We start from the raw sequence: 23,839 nt of genomic DNA on the forward strand, positions 1-23,839 counted from the left end.
ATCGTAAATGCCAGCAGCACCCACCCACACCAGAGCTTCCAGGGGGCTCTCTACCATGTCACATGTGTGGGTCTTTTTACACAGAAGGTGGTGACTACTCAGATCCCAACTTGGAACAAAGATGTTATTTATGATGTGAGGGCCCCACTCACCAAGTAAAGGGGCCTCTATCCTCCCCAAGGTCCCTCACCACATGACCGAGAATGTCAGTGACATGAAAGGGGAAGCCGCCTTAGAGACTGGAGATGCTACCCAGTGAGAGAACTTCTGCTGACCCCTGAGATAAAACCCAACCATCACCTCTCTCAGGCGGGAGCACAGAAATGGAGACCAGCAAAGAGTGTCTAGAAGTCCCCTCCAGTATAGACGGAATCTCACAGTGCACCTAAGTGTTAAAAAGAGGAACAATCAATGCTAATAGAGTATCTGAGCAGCAGACTGTATGAAGTCATCATAAATATAATTTAAAAATGAGCATATATTTTTAAATTTTACAATGAAATTATATGAACTTAGAAAAACATAAAGGCCAGTGTTATGTGAAATTTTAAAATAAGTGTCTCATAATGTATTCATGAAGTCATCTTCTCTATTACATTTGGGTGAGTCTCCCCTTAGTCAGTCTCCCCACAGCTGACTTCATGGCTTGGTTCCTCAGACTGTATATGACGGGGTTAAAGGTGGGGGGCACCACTGTGTAGAACATAGAAATGACCAGGTCAGACATGGACGGTGTCTCTGAGGTCGGCTTGAGATAAGCAAAGCATCCAGTGGAGAGAAACAGCACCACAACCAGCAGGTGGGGAAGGCAGGTGGAGTAGACCTTGGCCTTCCCTTCTGTGGATGGGATCTTCCTGACAGCAGAGAAGATGTGGACATAGGAAATGACAATGAAAATTAAACAACAGAAATCCAACATCACACCGATGGCAATTGGGACAAATTCATTTGAATATTAAGTTTTCTGAAGAGGAAATAGCCAATAACGAGTGGACATAACAGAAGAACTGGTGGACCACGTTGGACCCACAGTAGGACAAGGAGAAGGTTCCAGCTGTGAGCATCACAGCATAGAGACACCCAGCCAGCCAGGACACAGCTGTCATCTGCACACACCTCTCCCTGCTCATGATGATGTCATAGTGCAGGGGGTGGCAGATGGCAGCATAGTGGTCAAGGCTCATCACCATGAGCAGTGTCAGCTCTGTACCTGCTGACATAACCATCATGAAGACCTGGAGGACAGAGCCCAGGAAGGAGATGGATCTTCTGTGCCTCAGAGAGCTGGCAATGGACTTGGGGACAGTAATTGAGATGAGGCAGAGTTCCAACAAGGACAGACTCCTCAGGAAGAAGTACATGGGGGTTGGAGGGGCCGGTCCAGGGTGGTGATGAGGATGATGAGCCTGTTCCCCAGCATGGCGCACAGGTAGACCAGGGAGAAGAGTAGCGTGTGCAGGAAGCCCATAGTCCCCTGGGTGGGGAACCCCAATAGGATGAGTTCTGTCATGGCCATGAGATTGGTCACCACTGGAGCCATCACTGCATGAAAGTCTAGAGGAATAAAACGCTGTGATTGTCAGCCAGTGCTGGACCCATGGTTTCTTTCTGCATAGGACCAGCGTTGTCCTTCCCCACTGACCTCTCTCCATGCCCTGGCCAGAATCAACCCACAGGGATCTCAGCTCCTGCTCTGCTCGGCCTCTCCAGCTTGTGAACGGCAGGTGCCGCCACTGTCCATGCCGCCTGTGGGAGATGCCGAAGGGCAGATAGTTCAACTGACCTCAACCCCCTAAGCAGTCTCCCTCCGTCTCACTATGTCCTGTGCATGGGCACCCCTGAAACCCTGAGCCCGGCCCCTCCTCTGCCGTCCCCAGGTCCCAGTCCATGCACCTTTCAGGAGCAGGACCCCCGAGAACCCTCAGGAACATGAACTGTTAAGGATGCCCCAAATCTAGCCTGTGGGGTCTCAGCCACAGTCCCTACAAAACACTGGCCAGTCACACCTTCATGCGCACATATTGGGACCAGTGGATACTGATGGCCAGTAGTTTGTTCCTGGTTGGCACCCACGTCCTTCATCAGGGCAGTGGTGGGGGATTCCCTGCTCTGTGTCACCATCTGATGACCGTCTGGACTTTGCCCCTGCTCATATGTGCTGAAAGGGTGACCTCCCGTCCTGCCCTCCTGGTCATTGTCCTGCCTCTCCCCTAGCCCGAGGAGCTGAGGTGGTTTCTTCTGCAGCTGCTTCCGCAGTGCTCAGGCATGGCCACAGTCAGGGCGGGAGGGACGGTCCACCCTATGGTGACAGCCACACGCTCGGGGCTCCCAAACCCAGGACTGTCTCCTTGTCCCCACTGATACTCCGACAGACAGACCCACAGCAGGGTCTGCGACTTCCCCCTCCTGCACCCTGGCCTGACTCGTCCTCACGCGCTGCGTGGAAAGCTGCTGCCCTCTCCCAGGTGTGGTCTCCCAGATTCCTCACTGGCCCCCCAGGTGAGGGTCACACACAATAAACGAGCTCGTGGTGGGCACACTGGGACCATCCCCTGAATGCGCAGGAGGGAAGGCGGAGGCTGGAGCGAGCGTGAGGGACCCGCCCTGACGAATAGTCCCAGAAGCTGCAACACCAGAAACTGATGGTGATTCTGGAGTTTCTTGCAGATAATGAGGGGAGGGCCTCACCCCCATGGGCCTGTCAATGAAGCAGAAGCCCCCGCCCCTCTATTCCGGCTGGCACATGGCCCCGCCAGGTATGCGGGTCCACTGGCCCCGGTCCCGTTCCAGCACTGGTGTCCTGCGCCTCAGGGACACAGGGGACGCCCCATCACGTGGGCCCGTGGGCTGTGGCTGGCAACACCCAGGGTCCACAGGCATGGGCAGAGGAAAGGGAGGGGTCAGCACGGGGGAACCCAGGTATCATGATCAAATGCCCACATCCTGGGGAGGTAGCCCGCACAGGCAGAGCCCACAGCAATAGTCCGCAGACCAGGCTGGACAGCACCAGATGCCGGGCCAGACATGACTGGGCCATCAAGAGTTCTCAAGGAGGCCAGACACAGGAGCCAGCCCCCAGGGAGCAGGCAGGTGAGCACCCGGCCCAGCGGGCGGTGCCAGCGACACCAGTGTTCCAGCTCTTGGTGTGCTGGTGCCCGCCACCTGCAAACAGCCGGCAGAGACCAGGCTAAGGCCCAGGTGCTCTTTGAAGGAGATGCCAGAGGCAGGGCCTGAGGCAGGTGCAGCAGCAGGGCCTCTGCAGTGGTGTCCAGGGGTCTTCAATCTATGGAGGTCCTGAAGCCGTGATGACTGTCTGGGGATGGTGTGTAGCCATCAGCTCATGCTTCTCTTCTGAGGACGCCACATGTGTCCTCTTCTGAAGCCAATTTATCTATCTGGGCTGGCTCCCGCGTGGCTTATGAGCAGTCACATTAAGCCTGATGGATGGTTTCCAGTGCTCGCTGTTTGTTGTTGTCGGCGAAGCTCCCATCGGATGCTCCATGTTCAGAACTCAGGGATTCCAGCCCTGCATTCAGCTTGTGAGAGCTCAGCCCTGTCAGTTCTGGAGGGTGCTGCCCGTGTGGTTCATCGACGATCCTGGCGCCTTGTTCCCAAGTGAAACCCCGGCCCCTGCCCAGACCCAAACTGCACTGAGTTTGGGGCAGGTTTTTGGGCCATTTGCTCAGGGCAGGCACGGCCAGAGCCGACTCCGGTGGGCCTGACACTGCATGCCCTGAGCACTTCAGGGTATCTGGGCCGGGATGCAGGTGCCTCACTGCCCAGCTGAAATGTGGGTCCTGCACTGTGTCTGAGCTCAGAGCCGCCATGATGACAGGGAGTGCCCTGGGCCTGCTCTCCTGTGGCTCATGCCAGTCTGGGTACACCTGGCACATCAACCTAGGGTTAGTGCCCAGCCTAGCCGCCGTGCCCCTGGCTGCACCTGTGGGCAGGGCCCCTGGAACACTGAGACTGGACAGAAGGACACTAAGGACTCACGGAGGCTGAGGAGACTCCAGTCACTCAAGGCCAGCCCTGAGGTCAGTTGGTGGATTGACCTCAGGGTATACCCTCCAGCAGCAGGAGGCCCAGAGCTTTGCCCTTGGTCTTCTGCCAGATCTGCTTCCTCCTGCTTCTGCCCAAGGGGCTGACCTGAGGTGCAGGTCACTGTCCTGCCCGTGTCTGGGAGTCCACCTGTCCCCGCCGATGCACTGTCACTTTCTCTTCCCTACCCCCCAGTGTGGAACGGGCAGTGTCCCCCTCTCTGGGCATCCTGGTTGGGCACGGGTGCATCATTCTCCCTGCCTCCTCCGCTGAGGCCACTTGTTTTGAGTCCGTTTCCTGAGGACACCACCCGCCACCCACTCTGTTGCGACCTTGACCAGGCGACCGGCCCTGAGAGTGGTCACCGTGGGGAAGGCACTGGCCAACTGGCCATCGGGGACCGCGCCCTCTGCGGCTCCTTCTCCTTTCCCAGCTGAAGTTTGGTCTGAGGATGGTCACTGTGGCATCTCCCTCCTGCTGGGCTCCTGTCCAGGCCCTGGTGGGTCTGTCTTCGCTTTTACCATGTGCCCCGTGCTCTGAGGCATGAGCATCAGCTGGCCCTGCCGGGGACAAGCACATGGACTCCTGGTGTGGTGCCGGTATACGTCCCTCCGCCCTGGAAAGCGCGCATCGGGCTCCAGGTGCAGGAGACCTGGCCCCGGGCTCGGCCCAGCTGCCGTCTCAGGCCCTGGGGCCAGGCCCGAGCCGGCAGCCATCCAGGGAGAGTGGCTGGGCCCTGCACACTTGGGAGGAGGAGAATGTCAACGTTGTCTGTTTGCATGTGAGCAGGTTTCTCAATGATGGACGCGAGTTTGAGGTAGATGCAGTTTAGGGTCCTGCATGTTCTGCCTTTGAAGTCATCTCCTTTGTCTTGTAAATACACCCTGTGGTCTCTTTTAATCCATGATAAAGGAAATTTTTTTTTCCATTTTGTCTCATGTGTCCTTTGTGTGACAGAGGAACACTCCGCCAGCTGCTCTGAGGAGAAAGGGGTCAGGACAAGCCCCCCCACCCTGGTTCTGTGCAGGCCATGCTGCGGGGCTGAAGGTGGGGACCCTCGCTTCCCTGACACACGTGGGTGCCGTGAGCTTGGTGTGGGGTGGGGCCCGGGGTCAGGGATCGGGGGCAGGGGGCGAGCTGGCGAGCTGGCAGACCATGCCAGCGCCCAGAGGCCGGCAGGGGCATCGCCTCCAAGCTCGGAGCATGGGTGGGCAGCCTGCGGTACCCAAGGCTCGCCTGAGTCTCCCCGGGGCATTGTGATTCTGAGCACCGTGCGGTCAGCGGTTTCTCAAGTCACCTTTGATCAGTGACCGTCCACACTGACTGACGGTGGCCCCAGACGCCTCCCGGAGCCGGGCCCCCTGTGAGAGGACACCCTCTTACATCCTGTTCAGCAGGCCGCCGGGTCAGGAGGGCAGCTGGGGTCAGCGCCCGGGCGGGGTGTCCTTTAGGGGCTCAGGGAGAAGGTACAGGGTCAGGGGCTGGGGAGCTGCTCATGAGGTTAACTGGGAACCCGCGTGGTCACCGAGACTGTTGTTGTGTCTCGGCCAACGAGGGAATGTCCGTCCTTTCCGCCCATCCTGGCTGAGCAGCGTCCAACCCTGGGTGCCCATGAGTTAGTCGCAGAAAGCAGACTCAGTTGCTCTGTCTCCTGGGAGGCCTCTGTGGGGAGACAGCAGGAAAGTGAGTGGGCGGATGAAGAGGATCAATTTGCAACAGTCAGAAGCTACAGAAAATCACCTGACAGAACTAATTCAGGGGACTCAGATTTTATCCAATATTAAAATCTAAAGCAAGTATCAGGAATGCAGGAGACTTTATTCAGCAAGAGTGGGCCTCTGTGACTACTGAGGCACCTTCAAGTCCTGCAGGTGTGAGGCAGGTGGATGCGTTCAGGAGCCGAGAAGTTTTCAACCTGAATAAAAGGTGTGAGAGGCTGCGGGCTCCTGAACTCCCCCAGGAAAATGTCTCTGGGGGTCTGAGGCCATGTTGGATTGGAGTGTCTCTTTCTGTTGCTGGGTTTGTAGGTTTTGTGTACTTTGGACACTCGCCCTTGACGGGTGTGTGATGTGCACAATTTTCTCCCAGTGCAAGGGCCTATTTTGGGGATGGCTCTTCTGAGGCACAGAAGCTCTCTAGTGTGGGGAGGTCACTTGTTCCTACGTGCTCTTCTTCTCTGGTCCTTGGCGTGTGTCCCAAGCTCATCTGTGGGGTAAGTGGGCAGTGGGCAGCCCCTGTGTGTTCCTTCTGTTATTTTAAGGGTTTGTCTAATGAAAATTTTTAACCCATTCCTAATTGTTCTAATGATAAGGAAAATAGAAAATCAAACTGTTGTCACTTGTGAGAAGGGACCAATCCAGAGACTGGACAGAGCAAAAAGGTGAGGGAGGGAGAGAAAAGGCCTCTCACCTCTCCTGGGAATGGCGTGGAGATGTCTTCAGACACTGACAACAGGACAACCACAGGATGGAGCAACCTCATCTGGGTTTTTGTCCCAGATGCACAGACTCTACAGTGCAGACCACGCACACCTGTGTTCCCAGCAGCACCGTCCACTGTAGCCGGCCATGGCCCCAACCCAAGTGCCGTGGATAGAGGAGAGAATATATAATGTACGTCCATACTCCATGGAATACCGCACTGCTATTAAAGAGGTGAACTAGTGTCCTTCGGAACCAAAGTGTATGTTGGAGAGCATATGCTAGTGAGAGAAGTCAAAAAGGGAAAGACATTGGCTGGTCTCACCCATCTGTGGATTAAAATATAAAAGTCAGCAATTAAAAAATTATAGTGGCAAACAGCAAATGGAATTGTTGGACTGAGTGAAAAAAATTGCTCATTACCAGACAGAACTGGGGAGGAACGTAGGAGTGCGGACGGAGGGGCCGGGCACTGAAGGGCATTTAGTAGATTCTGAGTGGACACCGGTGCATGTGGTGGACTGAAAAGTGACCCACGGTGAAAACAGTAAAAAGTGAAAATGAGTGTCCTCCTTGATAAGAACAAATAACAAGGTAACATGATGTTGTGATAAAACACTCATGGAAAGATCCTCACTGACACTCACTGGATTTGTTCAAGGAATAACAGAAAATGCATCCACAGGAATAAGGCCACGTAATGGTGTCATATCCCAAGTGGATCGGACTGTGATCTCATGTGTACTTTTTAAGATTTATTTATTTATACAATAGTCAGAGGCACGGGAGGGTGAGAGGATTCACCAGAGACAGAGTAGGGAGCAGAACAGGCAGATGGACTGAAGACACTGCTGAGGGGAGCAGTGGGCAAGGCAGGAGAGGTCTGCCGCGCCATGTGTGTTTCTCCCGGGCTGACCAGGAATCAAACCCGCACTAGAGAGGCTGCACACAGCTTCACAGTGTGGCGCTCAACCCGTTGCGCCACCAGGGAGGCTGTGTGCTCTCATGCTATCACTGAAATGAGTATTACTTTGAGTGATTTTCTAACTCAGGTTTCATTCTGAAATTTGAAAGGACAAGTCATGTCTTGTGATTAACTACATTTTATTATCACAAATAGTTTCATGGACAAAATGTGCTCATCGGTCAGTAGAGCTTGGAGACCCAGTGACTTGCTCTGGAGGGGAGGAACGTCACCCCAGCTCACGTTCTCAGTGTTTGGGGAACAGTATGAGAAACTCCGGCATGCAGTGCAGATGTGTAGGAATATAAAAATTGCTGAAATGCATGGCTATGAACAATAATTGTCAGATAGACCATAATTAAAATATAATATGACCACAAATTATTAAAAACCTAAGCTGCAGAAGTCCTTTATTTGAAGAAAAGTAATATATATATATATATATATATATATATATATATATATATATTTGCCTCTTTGAAATTCATCCCAGAAAATATGGCATTGTGAAATTGAACTGTGAGTTTTAAATATTAGCTTTCAGTTATAAGATGAATATTTTAACTACTGCTCCTCTGAAATGCAAAATGCATTGAGAAATGATACTGGGCTGTAAAACATGTTACCTCAATAGTGAAAAAATAAAATTCTCTTTTGTAGGACAACAAAATGAGGTCAGTTGTTCCTATTGAAAGGCTGACACTTTGAAATGCAGTTCAATGGAATATATATTTATACTCAATAGAAAACATTTAATTACAGGGGAACTTCTCCACCTTATTTGACCCACACGTCCAGTCAGCCGGGACGCACCCGTGGGCCCAGCAGTGGCTTCCCACGAAACTCGCCCTCACAGTGACAGGAGGAAACTCAAACCTCTCTTGATGGCCCGGTCACCCGCTGCCCTCCGCGGTGCTGGCCTCTGATGTCAAGGGTCCAGGCCTCCGGCTCACTGACTCCGCAGACGGGCCCCAGGGCTCATTATATCCATCCCCTGCTGCCCCTCAGACCCTGACACCGTCCCCAGCTCCTCTTCCTCAGGGACCTCGCCCGAGGGGTCCGGGTGTCAATTGTCCCGTGGACTTCTCGCCGGTGTCCCTGGTAATGAGCCTCCTGAGACAACAGCACCATCAGGGCGTCCTAGGGGACACCGTGAGTAGGACCTGGTCCCCCCAATCAGGCCCCATCACCTCCCCTGACCGCCACAGGGACCCAGTGTGGCCCCCTCAGAGCCCCAGGTGAGCCCCGTCCACAGGGAGCTGGAAAGTCAATGCCACCCCCTGTGTGCCCTCCTGGGGCCTGGCAGGTGGGGGGGGCAGGAGGAGGGATAAACAGACAGGAAGGAAGGAGCACAGGAAGGAACAGTGGGAGAGACAGGAAGGGCAGCAGAACCGGAGGGCAGCAGGATGGAGCCGGCTCCTTGGGACCGGGAATTTTCCTGTCATGTTAGAAATCCCTGTGTCGCCCCCGTGCTGCCACCTCAACCCCACACACACTGGAGCCGAGATGTGCCTGACGGGTGTGTCTCCCCTTAGCCAGCATGGCCTGTGTGCACCCGGGGTGGCCGTCGCTGGGCTGTCCCTGGACTGGTGTCGCATTGGGCCTGCGTGCATCTGGATGGGACTTATTTGTGGTTCCCACCAGGGGACACGCCCAGGAGTTGTCCTTACATTGGAGATATTTGTTGGCCTGGGTGGGGACAGGCCCCGAAGGTGGTGTCATGAGATTTAAAAAATTCATTAATATTCAGTTGTGGCCTTAATGCACAGTGCACACGTATTCACTCTCAGCAGAGGTTCTGAGGTCCTGGGGGCTCCAGTGTCCCTGGTGTCAGCACGGTGTCCTGCGTGGTCACCGAGGGCCAGGAAGAAAGAACCTTGTCAGGGGTGGGTCCTGAACCCCAGTGAGCCCTGAGCGATAGTGACCACAGCAGCCCCAACCACTGAACCCCAGTGATTTCTGCACTCTAAAGACCCCAGAAACCCAGTGACCCCGGAACCCCAGTGGCACCTGAACCCCAGTGACCCCTGGACCCCAGTGACCCCAGAACCTCAGTGACGCCGGAGCACCTGTGACGTCAGAACCTCTCCTGAGAGTGAGCACGCATGCATGGTGCGTTAAGGCCACAGCTGAATATTAATGAATTTGTAAAATCTTGGGTCCTCTTGTAAAATAATTCTGCAAGTGTCACATGTGCTCACTTAGTTTGGGAAAGGATTTATTTAGCGGAGACTGTCCCAGAATGTTTTCATCCACGTGGAATGAGAAGTTGTCTGAGTGCAAAACTGGTGATTTCGTAGGAGTTAAAATGCAACCGAAGACTGATGTACATGGGAAAACAAAGAACCAGCAGCAAGACTCTGAGCCCACGCGGGGATGGTGTTTGTGTCTAGGCGGGAGAACCCTTCTGCGGTGGGTAGGGGAGGCAGAGGCGTCTCCATGGAGCGAGCCTGCACGCAAAGACCCGGGTCCCAGAGAACAGGCCTCAGGCCAGGCAGATCATGGGGCTGCTTGGTGCTGGAGAGGACGAGCTGTCAGCAGTGGGGGCAGAGGAGCTGGGGAGGCTCAGAAGCTGGGAATGTCGTGTGTCCAGCTCTTCCCACTCCGTGACATCCTGCAACAGCAAAACTACCAAGACAATCAAAAGGCTGGGGTGGGTGGGGAGGGGTGAGAAACGGGGAGCAGAGAGCTCCATGGGCTCCTGTAGTATCAGGATGCTGACTCAGGCCATGTGGGGTTGTCTAAACCCACAGAGCGTGGCACCCAGAGAGGGCGCTGAGCGTGACAAGTGCGGGGCCCTAAGACGTGCCAGGGCAGGGACATGCTTGATTCTCTGAAAACTCTTGACTTTCAAAATGCTGGCTTCTCTGACACACAGACAGACAGAAGGCCTGCAGCGCTCAGCTATTTCACCCTCCTGCTGCTCCCTCTGGCCCTGAACACATTCCCAGCCCTCATTGACCACGTGACCTGCTCCTCCGGATGGTGGCCCTGGTGCCCATGGACTGCTCAGCGGCAGGCACCTGTAGGAAATCTCAGCGAGTGGGTGATGTGCAGGGCCCATGCAGCTTCCTGTCAACGCTGCGCTCTTTCCTGCGGGCAAGTCTGCAATGGGCCCCCTTTACGATGCTTCATTCATCCCAGGTTGAGGCCAGACCCTCCCGTGGCACCGTCTCCCGAAGCTTACAGTGTCCTGTGTCCCAAATGGGGTTGTGAGGTCACCAGAGGCCGAGACCAGGGGGCGGGATAGAATGGTGGGAGACTCGGAGGCAGCCCAGCAGGAGGACAAGGCCGGTGAAGGGTGACCCGTCCTGCCTCCTGGATGGCATCAGCTTTCGATTTGAAGACGAGAAGGGGGTGCCTCCAGCTTCCTCCTTTCTCAGGGTTGCCTTGAGCGGCCCAGGGTTGTGCTTCTGTGACGTTTTCAAATTATTTTTTCTGGATCTGTGAAAGAGCTGTAAGAATTCTCACAGGGTGTGCTGTGAATTGGTAGCTGGCTCCTGGCCTTTTGATGCTTTCTCCTTCTGATTCATAAACTTTGGGTCTCTTTCCACGTAGTGTATCTTCTTCAGTTTTATTTGTTGGTGTCTATAATTTTTAGCATGTAGATTTTCTACTCCTTTGGTTCAACATCTCCCTCCATATGTACTCTTTTTGAGGTTTGTCTAAATTGAATAGTTTCTTTCTTTTTGGATCATTAGTACAGAAACATCACCATTTTTTGTCAGTTGGTTTTGTATCCCGTAACCTTCCTGAGTTTGTCAGTTCTGATTGTCCTTGGAGGTGGTTTCTTGGGCTGCCTATAGAAGGCTATGCTGCCTCCAAAGAGACACAATTTTAATTCTTCATTTCTGATGTTGGATTCCTTTTATTTTTTTTTTTGTTCTTGCCTTATTGGCCTTCCAGTGAGATACACATGGGAAATAACAAACAGTCTCTTCAATAAGTGGAAAAACTGTGACCTCACCTTTTCACATTATGGAATGGCTTTTCCTTCCCTCCCAGCCAAAAAATCACTTATCTACTTATTTTTCTCAAAGATGTTCCTTCTTACAAAAAGGCCGTTTTCGTTGTCAGTCCTTATCCAGCTGTGATCCCGGCTCTATTAACACCGGCCTCTGCGAGCCAGACACAGAATGGCTCCTCACTCAGTCACAGCAATTTCAGATTGTTGTCCAGGATTATGGTGGATCATTCTTTTCTTCTACCCCACCCGATAAACACGTTCAATCCCCACAGCTTCTCCCTCGTCATTCCTTCAATGTCGTGGTCAGTTCTCCCATCCCCAGGCTCTCTCGACCCTCGTGGACAGCGCCTCCGCCCCAGGCTGCCGAGTCATGGTCTGGCGCCCAGGCTGCTGCCTCTGGGCCAACTGCCTGCATCGCGGCTTCCCCTTTGTCCCCACATGCTGAACTAGCAGCTGCTCTTTTGGCTCTTTCTTCATTTCCCTCACAGTCACTTAACATCATTTCTGACTCCTCATCTGTTACCTCCCATTACAAGACATCCCCTCTGCTCTTCTTAATACTAATAATGTTGAAGTCCTATACAAAGGTCAGCACTGTCCAGTCATAGTCATATGAGCCAAACCTTACAAGGTGCCTTTCCTATCAATCAAGAGCAGAAACCTTGATCACTCTGGGAAGGGTGTGCATCAAGAGGTATGAACGGGAACGCCCAGGGGGCTGAGGATGGATGCATGAACTTAACCCCATGCATCACGAGGTATGACTGGGAACACCCTGGGGGGCAAGGACCGATGTATGACAAGGGGCCCCAGAAGCTGATCAGTTGATAAGATTAGGACCATGCCCAGGGGGCCCAGGGTCTAGTTTCGATGACAACACTTGGTCATCAAGGTGATAACATGGTCAGCGGACTCATGTCCTGCAAGCCCTAGATAACATTCCTGAGTTTCACCCATCCTTCTCTCCTTGCCCTCCTAATGCATGTGGCTGATGCTCTATGATTATTCTATCAATAAAAACAGCCAGGATCTTGCTCTCAGCAGCATCCTGCCTTGTGCAGCCTGCTCCACGACTCCTGTGTCTTCATCAGTGTGGTGTTGCACAATGCAACATCCACAATCAATAGAAAAAATTTGGACTCTTATCTCAAACCGTACATAAAAGTCAGCTCTAATGAATTAAACACTAAACATAAGAGGTGGGATTGTAACAATCCTAGCAAAACACGGGAAATCATTCTTTACATTGGTGTCAGGAATGATCTTTGGAAAGTGCTACCAAAAGCACAATCCACAAGAAAGAAAATTAACACGCCAGGCAACATGAAAGTACAAAGTTTCTGCATGGCAAAGGGAGTAGCATCAGCAGAATGTGAAGGCTTCCAGGGAGTAGGAGAAAAGTTTGCGAACCATATATTTGATAAATGATTAATATATAATGAATAAGGATCTCATACAACTCAAACCATATATTTGATAAATGATTAATATATAATGTATAAGGAAGGATCTCGTACAACTCAACAGGGAAAAGCTAAATTCCCCACTTCAAAGTGACAAAGAATATGAATACACTTTTCTAAGCCTTTTTCTTCTGTTCACTGCAACTCATTGTTTCCACTGGGTTTCTCCTGTCAGTTAATATCAAGTTACTTTGCCCTTTACTTTCAAATCAGAAGCTTCACACACCCCTGTGCAAGCCCAGTCTCTCAGTTCATCATTGGAAGTGGGACGTTGGCAGGGGAGTCTGACTCATGGGCAGAGCTGGTGCGCAGCTGAGCTTCCTTGGGAAGGGGATGCAGAGGATTTGAAAGGTCTTGAATACTTGTTTTTAAAGGAGTCGTTTTTTTCCAGAAAGGACCTCCACCCATTATTATACCAATTTAATATAAAGCTGCTCATTTGAATTTTGTAAAAGATCTTGAGATGCAACCAAGGGCTTCAAGATAGAGTCTCTTTTCAATGAAGACCTCTATTGTGGATAATTGGCCCCCTGCCACCACTTTGCAAACCCTGGTGTCTCCAAGGCTGCTTTCTGCTGCCACCTCCATCATTTCGAGAACTGTTTCGCTTAATTGCACTTGGTTTTCATTCCTCTTGGGGAACTTTCTAATGAGTGCTTCAATCACATGGTCTCTTAATTGGCTTGTCTGATCCATTTTTCATTATTCAATATTGAAAGAAAACATGCTTCAGGGACTCAGGCATTCCTGCCACATTACATGATAGGTAATTGTTCACAATCAGCCATTATTCTATTTTTTTTTATTTGTGTGGTGACAGTTGCAATCCCTCTTTTATTTTTTATTTTATTCAGCTCCTGTCTTTTTCCCCCTGGACTCACTAAGGGCTTGCCTATCTTATCTTTCACAGAAAAGCTCTCTCTTTTTTTTGTGGATTTTTCTACTATTTATTTCATTTGTTTGTTGCACTGACATGGGGGTTTGTGTCTCTTTATTGCCATTGTGTTTGTCTTTCCTTTGATTTTATTTATTTATTCTTTTAATAACTTTTTTTTGGCCTTCTTTCATTGTTATTTGTCCCTCTGAGGTTCTGGCTTTAGGACACCTTGCAGTATTTTTTGGAGTGGGGGTTTAGTCGTAATGAAATTCCAGAGTTTCTGTTTGTCTGGGAAGATCCTTATTCTTTCTTCATAGTGGAAGGAGAGCTTTGTGGGAGACAGTATTCTTGGTTGGCCTCTGTTTTCTTGGAGTCTGTTGACTATGACCCTCCATTCTCTCCTTGCCCGTAGTGTTTCTTTGGAGAAATCTGATGTCAGTCTGATTGGGTTTCCTTTGAATGTTATCTGTTTCTTCCTTCTTGTCAGCTTCATTATTTTTCCCTGTCCTGGATTCTTGGGAGCTTTACTATTATGTGTCTTGCTGTATTTTTCCTTTCGTCGTGCAAGTTTGGTGTTCTTCTTGCTTCTAGTATATCATATTTCAGTTCCTTTTTCATGTTTCGGAAGTTCTCTTCAATTATCTCGTTGAATATTTTCTCTGTTCCTACATCTCTCTCCTCTCCTTCTGGGATTCCTATGACTCTTATATTTCCTTTCCTCATGGAGTCAGATTTTTCCCGAAGTCTTACTTCGTTCTTTTTCCTTCGTGATTCTCTTTCCTTTTCTGTTTTGGTTCTTTTTATTCTTTTTATTGATGTGTCTTCAAGAGTACTTATTAGTTCTTCCATTTCATCTATTCTGCTTTCATTGCTTTTCCCAGAGTTTTTTAGTTCCTCCATTAATTTTTTTGATCTCCTGCGTTTCTTTTGCTTCCCTCTTTAAGGACTCAATTTCATTCTTCTGACCATTGTTTTCCCTCTTTAGGGACTCAATTTCCTTCTTCTGATCATTGTTTTTCTTTATGAGTTCTGTCATTTTTTTAATCACGACAATTTTAAATTCTCTTTCTGGAAGGCTCAGAAGTTCTTCCAAGTGTCTTTGCAATCTGGGGGGTGGTTTTCTTTTTGTGGTGTGCTTTTTTTTCCTGAAGAGTTGTTATGTTGCGTGTTGTTCTTCTACTCCCTACTGTCTGTTTTCTAATTTGCCATATTCTCTGGGACACTGTGTTGCTGGTACTGGGTGGCATCTTGGGTGAGCTTCTCCACTCCCCTCTGGCTCCTACAGGAGCCATCTGTCAGTTTCAAAAAGTTTTTACTGAAGAAAGGTCCCTGTTCCAAAATGCTGATGTGGGGACACACTCCCCTGTGCCTTAGGTCTGCCCTGGTGGTGGGTTCCCGCTCCCCCTCTGGGTTTGGACTGCAGGCCAGAAGGAGCCTGGCGTGGGCGAGCTTCCCCGCTTACGTCTGGTTCCTGAGGGAGCCTTCTGCAGGCAGTATTTACTGAAGAAATGTCCCTGTTCTAAAATGGCGATGTGGGACACATTCCCTGCGCTTCCGGTCTCAGGCACACTCTTCTGCGCACCCGGTCTGCCCCGGCCGTGGGTGCCCGCTCCCCCTGTGGGCTCAGACTGCTGGTCTGAAGGGGCCTGAGGTGAGCTAACTTCCCTGCTGGCCACGGGCTGCTCCCGGAGCCTTCTTTTGGTTTCAAGCAGTCTTTTCTGAAGAAAGGTCCCTGTTCTATGGGGTGTTAGTGACTTTTTTCTGGTCACTAGGTGGCTCCAGAGATCTCTCCTAATGTTCTTGGGGAGCTGTTTTCTTCACCCCGTGGGACAGGGAACAGAGTGGGAATGGTAGGGAAAACCTCAACGGCTTTGGGGTGCTGTGTCTGCCTTGGGCCCCACTGACATGGAGGACCCACGCCCCGAATGTTGTGCACTGGGTCTCAGTTCCAAAGCCCTCAGGTCCAGGACGTGGGCTGTAGCCCAGTTCGGTAGCCGCAAGAATGGCACCTTTTGAACCCCGCTCCCGTTTCTGGGCGCCTGGTTTCTGATTTCTCAGTGAGGGACTTTCACCTCAGTGAGGGCCCCCGTGCATCTCCCTGCAAGCCTAGGTCACAGGCGAGGGTACCTGGGCAGCCGCGATCCACGTTTGCTTTTCAAGCACGCCACTTTTCCGCGAAAGCTTACCGGCCGGCCCAGGGCTGTGTGCAGATCTCTAGAGTCTTTGTTGTTCTCTAATGGCGCCCGGAGCCATTCGCTCACCTCCCTGGCAAATCCTGCAGGGTTCTCCACAGCTCCAGTTCATGGGGTGTGGTGGCTGAAATAGTTCCTTTCCACTCACAGTCCCGCTTGATGCATAGTTTGTTCTTGTTGGTCATTTTAGTTTGTTTTTTTCCTCCTTTCTGTTGGTCGGATAGTGCCGACTTTGAGGGTGGGGGAGGGGAGCAGGGTTCTGTGCTTTCCTCCCTTCTAGTCCTCTTTTATGGCAACTTTCTTCTTTGGGTAGTTTGCTGGAGTCGTCCGTTAATCTTCTGTGTCCCAGTTCTCACTGGGACCTTCCGCATTTCCTCCCTATTAACTTTTTTTTTTTAATGGGAGATCTTACTCACAGTGTCTCCTCGCCGCCATGTTGCTCCACTACCCTCTTTTATTTTTTAGTTTATTCAGCTCCTGTCTTTTTCTCCTTGGTCTCACTAAGGGCTTGCCTATCTTATCTTTCAAAGAAAAGCTCTCATTTTTTTTTTTTGTGGATTTTTCTACTATTTATTTTATTTGTTTGTTGCACTGACATGGGGGTTTGTGTCTCTTTATTGTCCAATATGCGTGTATCTTTAGTGTGGAATTACTGGGTCATATAACATTTATGTTATTAATTTTATTTGTTTTTTTAAGATTTATTTTTTTATAGAGGCATGTTTTTATTTATGTATTTGTTTATTTGTTTTTTTTTGTTTTGTTTATACATGCACTGGGTACAGTCAGAAGCACGGGAGGGTGAGATAATTCACCAGAGCCAGAGCAGGGAGCAGAGCAGGCAGAAGGACCGAAGTACACTGCTGAGGGGAGCAGAGGGCGACAGGAGAGGTCTGCACACTGTGTGGGACCCTCCTCTGGTGGCCGGGAGCAGCTGGGGTTCGAACCAGTGCCGCAGAGGCCGCGGGAAGTTTCGCAATCCAGCGCTCAACCGCTGTGCCACCTGGGAGGCCCTATGTTCTTAATTTTTAAAAGAAACCTCCACAGCCTTCCACATGAGGGCACTCATCTGTACCCTCACCAGCAGTGCCCAGGCGCTCCCTTCTCCCCACATCCCCTGACTCCCAGATGACATGCCTTGTTGTCTTGTGATTTGACTGTGTTCCCTGGGGATGAGTGATGTCAAGCACTTTCTCAAGGGCCTGTGGCCATGTCTGTTTAGATTGTCTGCCTGTTTTTTAGTCTGATTGTTGAGGCTTTGCTACTGGGTGTATGAGTTGTTCTTATTTTTGGAAATTATGTCTTATCAAATATATAATTTGCAAATACCTTCCTCCATTTGATCAGTTAGTTTCATTTTGTTGACAGATCATACTTCATTTATTTAAAGAAAATATTTCCTGATTTTCAGCTATTTTCTTTAAATCAACAAAGAAACTATGTTTATGTTCAATATATTACCTTTTCTTGAGACATCATTCTCTAAGTCCCTAAGAGTCCAGGAATGTTATTACATCAAGAGATTTATCGTGCTAAACAACCATATTGCCTAAAAATACTTAATAAAATGATATTTTGGTCACTTAGACACTGGTTTATATTTCTATACATTGAGCCACGTCTGAGACGCACCACAACATGAATAAAAGGGGTGTTCAGCACAGCCCCAAAGAAACAGACTCAAAGGAGCACAGAGGTGCCTCCCAGCCTGGGTTCCCCACTGCCGGGGTGATGCTGCTCAGAGAGAGGCAAAAAAGGTCCAGGGGAGGCTTGAGGAGGGGGTGCAGGGGGAGCTCTCGCTCGCCCCAACACCCACGGGGGGCCACACTGGGCAGGCCGTGCTTGCCCAGACAGAGCTTCACCCTCTGCGCGACACCCCGCACTGGAGCTGTGCTGTGTTCACCCGTGGGGACTCCTGTTGGGGTGCAGGGGCGGACCCCTGGGCATCTGAGCGCACCTCAGCGATCTCCGCGCCGCGGGGCTCCAGCCACAGTGTCCACCAGGCACAGGGTCCCATGGGCCTCACTGGGCCTCCCAGAGCGGCCGAGGAATATAATGTGAAAACTTACAATATGTGTCTCCTAATGGAGTCATGACGTCAACTTCTCTGTTAAATTTTTCTGAGTTGCCCTTTCATCAGTCTCCCCACAGCTGACTTCATGGCTTGGTTCCTCAGACTGCCCTCTATATTCCAGAGGTCTTTGTGTCTATTTTTTGTCCCAGAGCCATGCTGCTTTAAGTATTAGAGCTTTAGTGTATGGCCTGGAGTCTGGAAGTGTGCTGCCTTCACCATGCTTCCTCATTTTTGCCAGGATTTTTGGTTGTTGAATATGCATGTCTGTAATGTTTGTTTTATGTCCTTGGAGAATGTCCTTGAAGTCCTTATTGTGTTTGCATTGAATCTGTAAACTGCTTTGGGTCAGATGGGCATTTGGTAATGTTGATTCGTTCAAGCCTAGAGCAGGGAATATCTTTCCATTTCTTTTTATTTTTCTATTTCTTTTAACAATGCCTTACCCTTTTCTTGTATTTTCACATCCTTAGTTGTGTATTTTCCATGGTACTTAGTCTTCATGGTTGTAAGTGGGATTGTTTTCTTCACTTCTCTTCTAGTTCAATTTTTGGGTATAAGAAGGCAATTGATTTTCGTGTGTTGATTTTGTAATCTAGCTACACTGAAGTGGCTTATTGATTTCATTTGTTTTTATAGTGGAATCTTAAGTGTTCTTAGTGTGTATTATACATCCACAACTAATTTAATTGTGCTTAAATGTTTAAAGCCATACAACCTAGAGACAGTTAATGTTTTATTAATTTAAAAAATGCAATTCTGTTATACAAAATTGACAAAATGAATAGTCTTACTATAGTCTTAGTATAAATTTATAAGTCTTAGTATGAATAGTCTTAGTATAAATTTGTAATAGTCTGATCCAGCTTCTTCATTCAATACATGTTTTGAATTCTCATTGTATCCCATAACCTATTCTTATTATATTCCATAACTTTTATTGATCAGCAAGCTATGACAGTATCAAGAATTAAGTATTAAGAAAGTATAAAGAAAGTTATTTATCAGTTGATAAATAAAAATGCCAATGATTTAAAAGAATAGTAGCAAGTTGTCAACCTAGAAGTTTATATATTGAGCTTTTGCCATCTTTTTAACTATTCCTGGCTGCCTCCAATCTGACATTGTGCACACATGGGACTCACCTGGGCTGAAAGGCAAGATCAGCCTGATTAGCACCCTCAGAGCATGAATGTCTGAGAATGAGTTAAATTTCTGATATCCAATTGGAATTACATTTTATCATGAAATATTTTGGTGTGAAAAATTCAAACATTGGACGTCACAGATGGGAAAGCAGGAGTTGATGCAGTCAGCAGACAAGAGCTGAGGCTAGACAGCAGCCACACACTTGGGTATTTCACTTCCCAATTTTAAATATTCTAATTTTTTTTTAGATTTATTTATTTATATAAGCAGTGAGTACAGTCAGAAGCACGGGAGGGTGAGAAAATTCACCAGAGCCAGAGTGGAGAACAGAACAGGCAGACTGACGAAGTACACTACTGAGGGGAGCAGCGGTCAGCAGGAGAATTCTTCGTGCCTTGTGGGACCCTCATCGGCGGCCGGGGATTGAACAGGTGCTGCAGAGACTGTGGGAAGCTTCATAGCCCAGAGCTCAACCGCTGCGCCACAGTGGAGGCCCTGTGTGTTGATTTTTTAAGCTTTCAACTACACTGAAGTGGCTTATTATTTTAATTTGCTTTTTTCAGTGGAATCTTTTTCTCTTAGTGTATATTACATTGTCCACAACAGTTTTAATTGTGCTTTATGTTTAAATTCATACAACCTAGAGACAGTTAATGTTTTATTATTTTTAAAATTTTAATTATGTTACACAAAACTGACAAATTGTAGGCAATGAATAGTCTCAGGATATGTTTATAATAGTCTGATTCAGCTTCTTCATTCAGTATGTGCATTGAATTCTCATTATATTCCATAACCTTCTTCTTTTGATAGCCCATAACTTTTATTGACCTGTAAACTATGACAGTAGCTATAATTAATATTAAGAATGTTATTTATCATCGGAAAAATAAAAATGCCAATGATTTAAAATAATAGTAGCAAGTTGTCAACCTAGAAGTTTATATATCGAGTTTTTGCCATCATTTAACTGTTCCTAGCTACCTCCAATATGACATTGTGCACACATGGGACTCACCTGGGCTGAAGGCAAGATCAGACTGATTAGCACCCTCAGAGCGTGAATATCTGAGAATGAGTTAAATGTCTGATATCCACTTGGAACTGCATATTATCATGAAATATTTTGGTGTGAAAAATTCAAACATTGGACATCACAGATGGGCAAGCAGGGGTTGATGCAGTCAGCAGAGAAGAGCTGAGGCCACACAGCAGCCATACACTTGGGCATTTCACTTCCCAATTTTAAATCTTTTTCAAATTCTTTGTATTTGTATCTACACTAAATGATAGTGTTACTTATGATACGTAAATCTGATGAGTTTTCTCGTTTGAACTACTCCACATGGAAACACAAACACTCTGAGATCCCATAATAATGTGGCCATAAGGACATTGTCCTCAAAATCCCAGAAATTCTAGGAAATTAAATATATGGGGATAAACACATGAGGAAAGTGTGGTGTGATGTTGTGAGCGCCCTTCCTTAACTACCTCTGGAAATATTAGAATATTGCTTAGTCCACCAGCTAGCATTTTTTTTTTTTACCATTAGAGCTTCCAAAGTTCCTTTATTGTTTCTTGAAAAACCCTACTCACTGTATTTTAGTAAATTTTTAGTAATTATACAGCACATGAAATTAACAGCTTTCACAGCCACTGTCTTATTTCTGGTGTCCATTGTGTGCTGTGTTTATGGAAAAAGCCGGTGACATCCACTCCAGAGCCTCCAGGAGGGTCTCTACCCCATCATGTGTGGGTCCTTGTCCACAGAAGGTCGTGACCGCTGTTTCCAACTTGGGTCCTCAGGCCTTCTTTATGCGATGAAGGCCTCACTCACCAAGTACAGGGGCCTCTGACCCACCAATAGCCCCTGATCCCTCACGTGACCACGAGAGTCAGTAACACGAAAAGGGAAGTGCCTTAGAGCCTGGAGATGCTGCCCCAGTGAGAGAACTTCTGCTGATGACTGAGATGAAACCCAACCATCACCCCTCGGCCGAGAGCATGGAAATGGAAAACAGCAGATATATGCTGAAGTTAGGTGACCTTCATTGTACAGAGAATATCAAAGTGCAACTAAGTGTTAAAAAGAGAAACAATCAATGCTAATCGAGTGAATGAGCAGAAGAATATATGAAGTGGTCTTAAATATATTTTAAAAATGAGCATATATATTTAAATTGTACAATAGAATTATATGAAATTATAAGACTATAAAGGGGACAATAATGTGAAAATTTTAAATAAATGTCTCATAATGGAGTCATGAAGTCATCTTCTCTATCACATTTTGGTAAGTCTCCCCTTCATCAGTCTCCTCATGACCGAATTCATGGCTTGGTTCCTCAAACTGTATATGACGGGATTAAAGGTGGGGGGTACCATCGTGTGGAACATAGAAATGACCAGGTCAGACATGGATGGGGTCCCTGAAGTTGGCTTCAGATAATCAAAGAATGCAGTGGAGAGAAACAGCACCACAGCACCACAACAAGCAGTTGCGGAAGACTTTGGCCTTCCCTTCTGTGGATGGGATCTTCCTGACGGCAGAGATGTGGACATAGGAAATGACGATGAATATAAAATAGTAGAAATCCAACACCACACCGATGGCAATAGGGACAAGTTCATTCATTAAATTTCCCTAGCAGGAAATAGCCAATAACTGGGGGATGTCACAGAAGAACTGGTGGACAACATTGGACCCACAGTAGGACAAGGAGAAGGTTCCAGCTGTGTGCATCACAGCATAGAGACCCCCACCCAGCCAGGACGCAGCTGTCAGCTGCACACACCTGTCCCTGCTCATGATGACCTCATAGTGCAGGGGGTGGCAGATGGCAGCATAGAGGTCAAGGCTCATCACCGTGAGCAGGTGAAGCTCTGTAGCTCCTGAAACCATCACCATGAAGACCTGGACGACACAGCCCGGGAAGGAGATGGAGCTGCTGTGCCTAAGAGAGTTGGCAATGGACTTGGGGACCGTGGCTGAGATGAGGCAGAGGTCCAAGAAGGACAGACTCCTCAGGAAGAAGTACATGGGGGTGTGGAGGTGCCGGTCCAGGGTGGTGATGAGGACAATGAGCACGTTCCCCAGCAGGGCACACAGGTAGACCAGGGAGAAGAGCAGTGGGTGCAAGAAGCCCATGATCCCCTGGGTGGGGAACCCCAGGAGGATAAACTCTGTCATGGCTGTGAGATTTGTCACCCCTGGAGCCATCATCTGTGTAAAAACATTGACCTGAATAAAACATGACACCTACACGTACAGTCACAGGCGTGTCCCAGCAGTCACTCTGAGGTTGTGGAGTGAAGCAGCTCCATGTCTCTTGATCTCTGTTGAACTTTTTGCGATCAGCTCCAGAAAGGTGCCTTTATCACACTGGATCTGGGGTTGGGAAGGAGGGAAATTTTGGTGATCATAGGATTCTGCTCTGGTTGAACTCATAGCCCGACTGACTGCCCCTCCCCACCGCCCCAGCCCTGCTCTCCTGCCTCCTGCCCAAGCCCCAGCATCTCCACCCAGCACACCTCCCAGAGGTTGTCCAGGGCACAGCCCCAGAGGACAATTGACCATGCCAGGCCCTCCCCACCCTGGAGAGCCTGTCCCTGCTCCTCCAGCACAGCCCTGTCTGAGGAGGCCCCACAGTGACAGGTGTGCAGGGAGATGGGGTGTGCGGGTCCCTGTTTTCCTTCTCCCTGGGACCCAACACTGTCCTGGAACTAAATGATCTGTGCTTGGCGTCCCTGTGTGGCATGTCCTGACGCCTCCTCTGTCAGATTCCTGCCCCTGAGGCCTCACTGCTGCCTCCTGGTCCATCCCCTCATCTCCTCATCTCCCTGCCCCTGACTCCCCACATTTGAGGACCCAGAGACCACGTTTCCCGCAGAGTCTCCTCATGGGTCACACCCACATGTCCCTCCTACAGGATGGGCTTGACCACCCCGGGTCCCTCCCGGCCCTCTATCCCCCTCAGACTCATGCACGTCTGTGCAGGGAGGAGGCCCCTCCGGAGCTGAGCTGGACGGTCTGTGCGAAGGCTGTCCCTGCCTGTCCCAGATACCCGGGTCCCCCAGGTAAGGGTTTGTTCCTCCCCCCAGGCCCATGCGTGAGTGGGGACATCTGGACACGGGGCAGCCCTGCCCTCTTTCCTCCCCCCCAATCTCATCATCTCTCCCCTCTGTGGGGTGACGGAGGGGCAGGCCCTGGGGAGGCAGGACTTTTAAGAGGCATGTGGGGAATAAAATTGTGGCTATACATCAGTGTACATACAATGCCAAGTAATTTATTAAAAACTAGAAGATAAATGAAAATACCAGGTGGTCATACATGTGGACATCTTAGGAGTGATTTAAAATAATATTTGTAATGATGAAATATTTTTTGATACATCTCTCTCCAGGTATTGTTAAAATATTGTGTTTTTTCATTTTAATATCACTAACAATCCTTGAGTGATCAGTAGGGGAAAAATCCCAATTCCATGTCCAAAAGTAGCAGACATCCATGCCACCCTCCCGTTAATGTTAGAGCCATGAAGTGGTGATCATGTTGCTTTAAAAAGTTTTTGAATTTCCACTTGTCTCTTATATCTGTTACAATATTTCAGAACAAAATGGCTTAACATTCTGATTTTTAACTATAAGTATTTTTATTTGATTTTGAGTTTTTTAATTCCAATTTAATTGCAT

General features: G+C 49.0%; 1 pseudogene across 1 annotated transcript; it reads right to left on the bottom strand.

Annotated features, from left to right (window-relative positions):
• Window positions 1–592: 592 nt before the first annotated feature.
• Window positions 593–22,295, bottom strand: LOC311176203 (olfactory receptor 14A16-like; annotated as a pseudogene). Its single transcript has 4 exons — window positions 21,801–22,295; window positions 20,163–20,167; window positions 1,643–1,746; window positions 593–1,210 (listed from the first exon to the last, which is right to left on the bottom strand). The product of its transcript is annotated as an olfactory receptor 14A16-like (transcript).
• Window positions 22,296–23,839: the final 1,544 nt, after the last annotated feature.

The sequence above is a fragment of the Talpa europaea genome, assembly GCF_964194135.1.
Source record: "Talpa europaea genome assembly, chromosome: 8".
Taxonomy (NCBI): domain Eukaryota; kingdom Metazoa; phylum Chordata; class Mammalia; order Eulipotyphla; family Talpidae; genus Talpa; species Talpa europaea.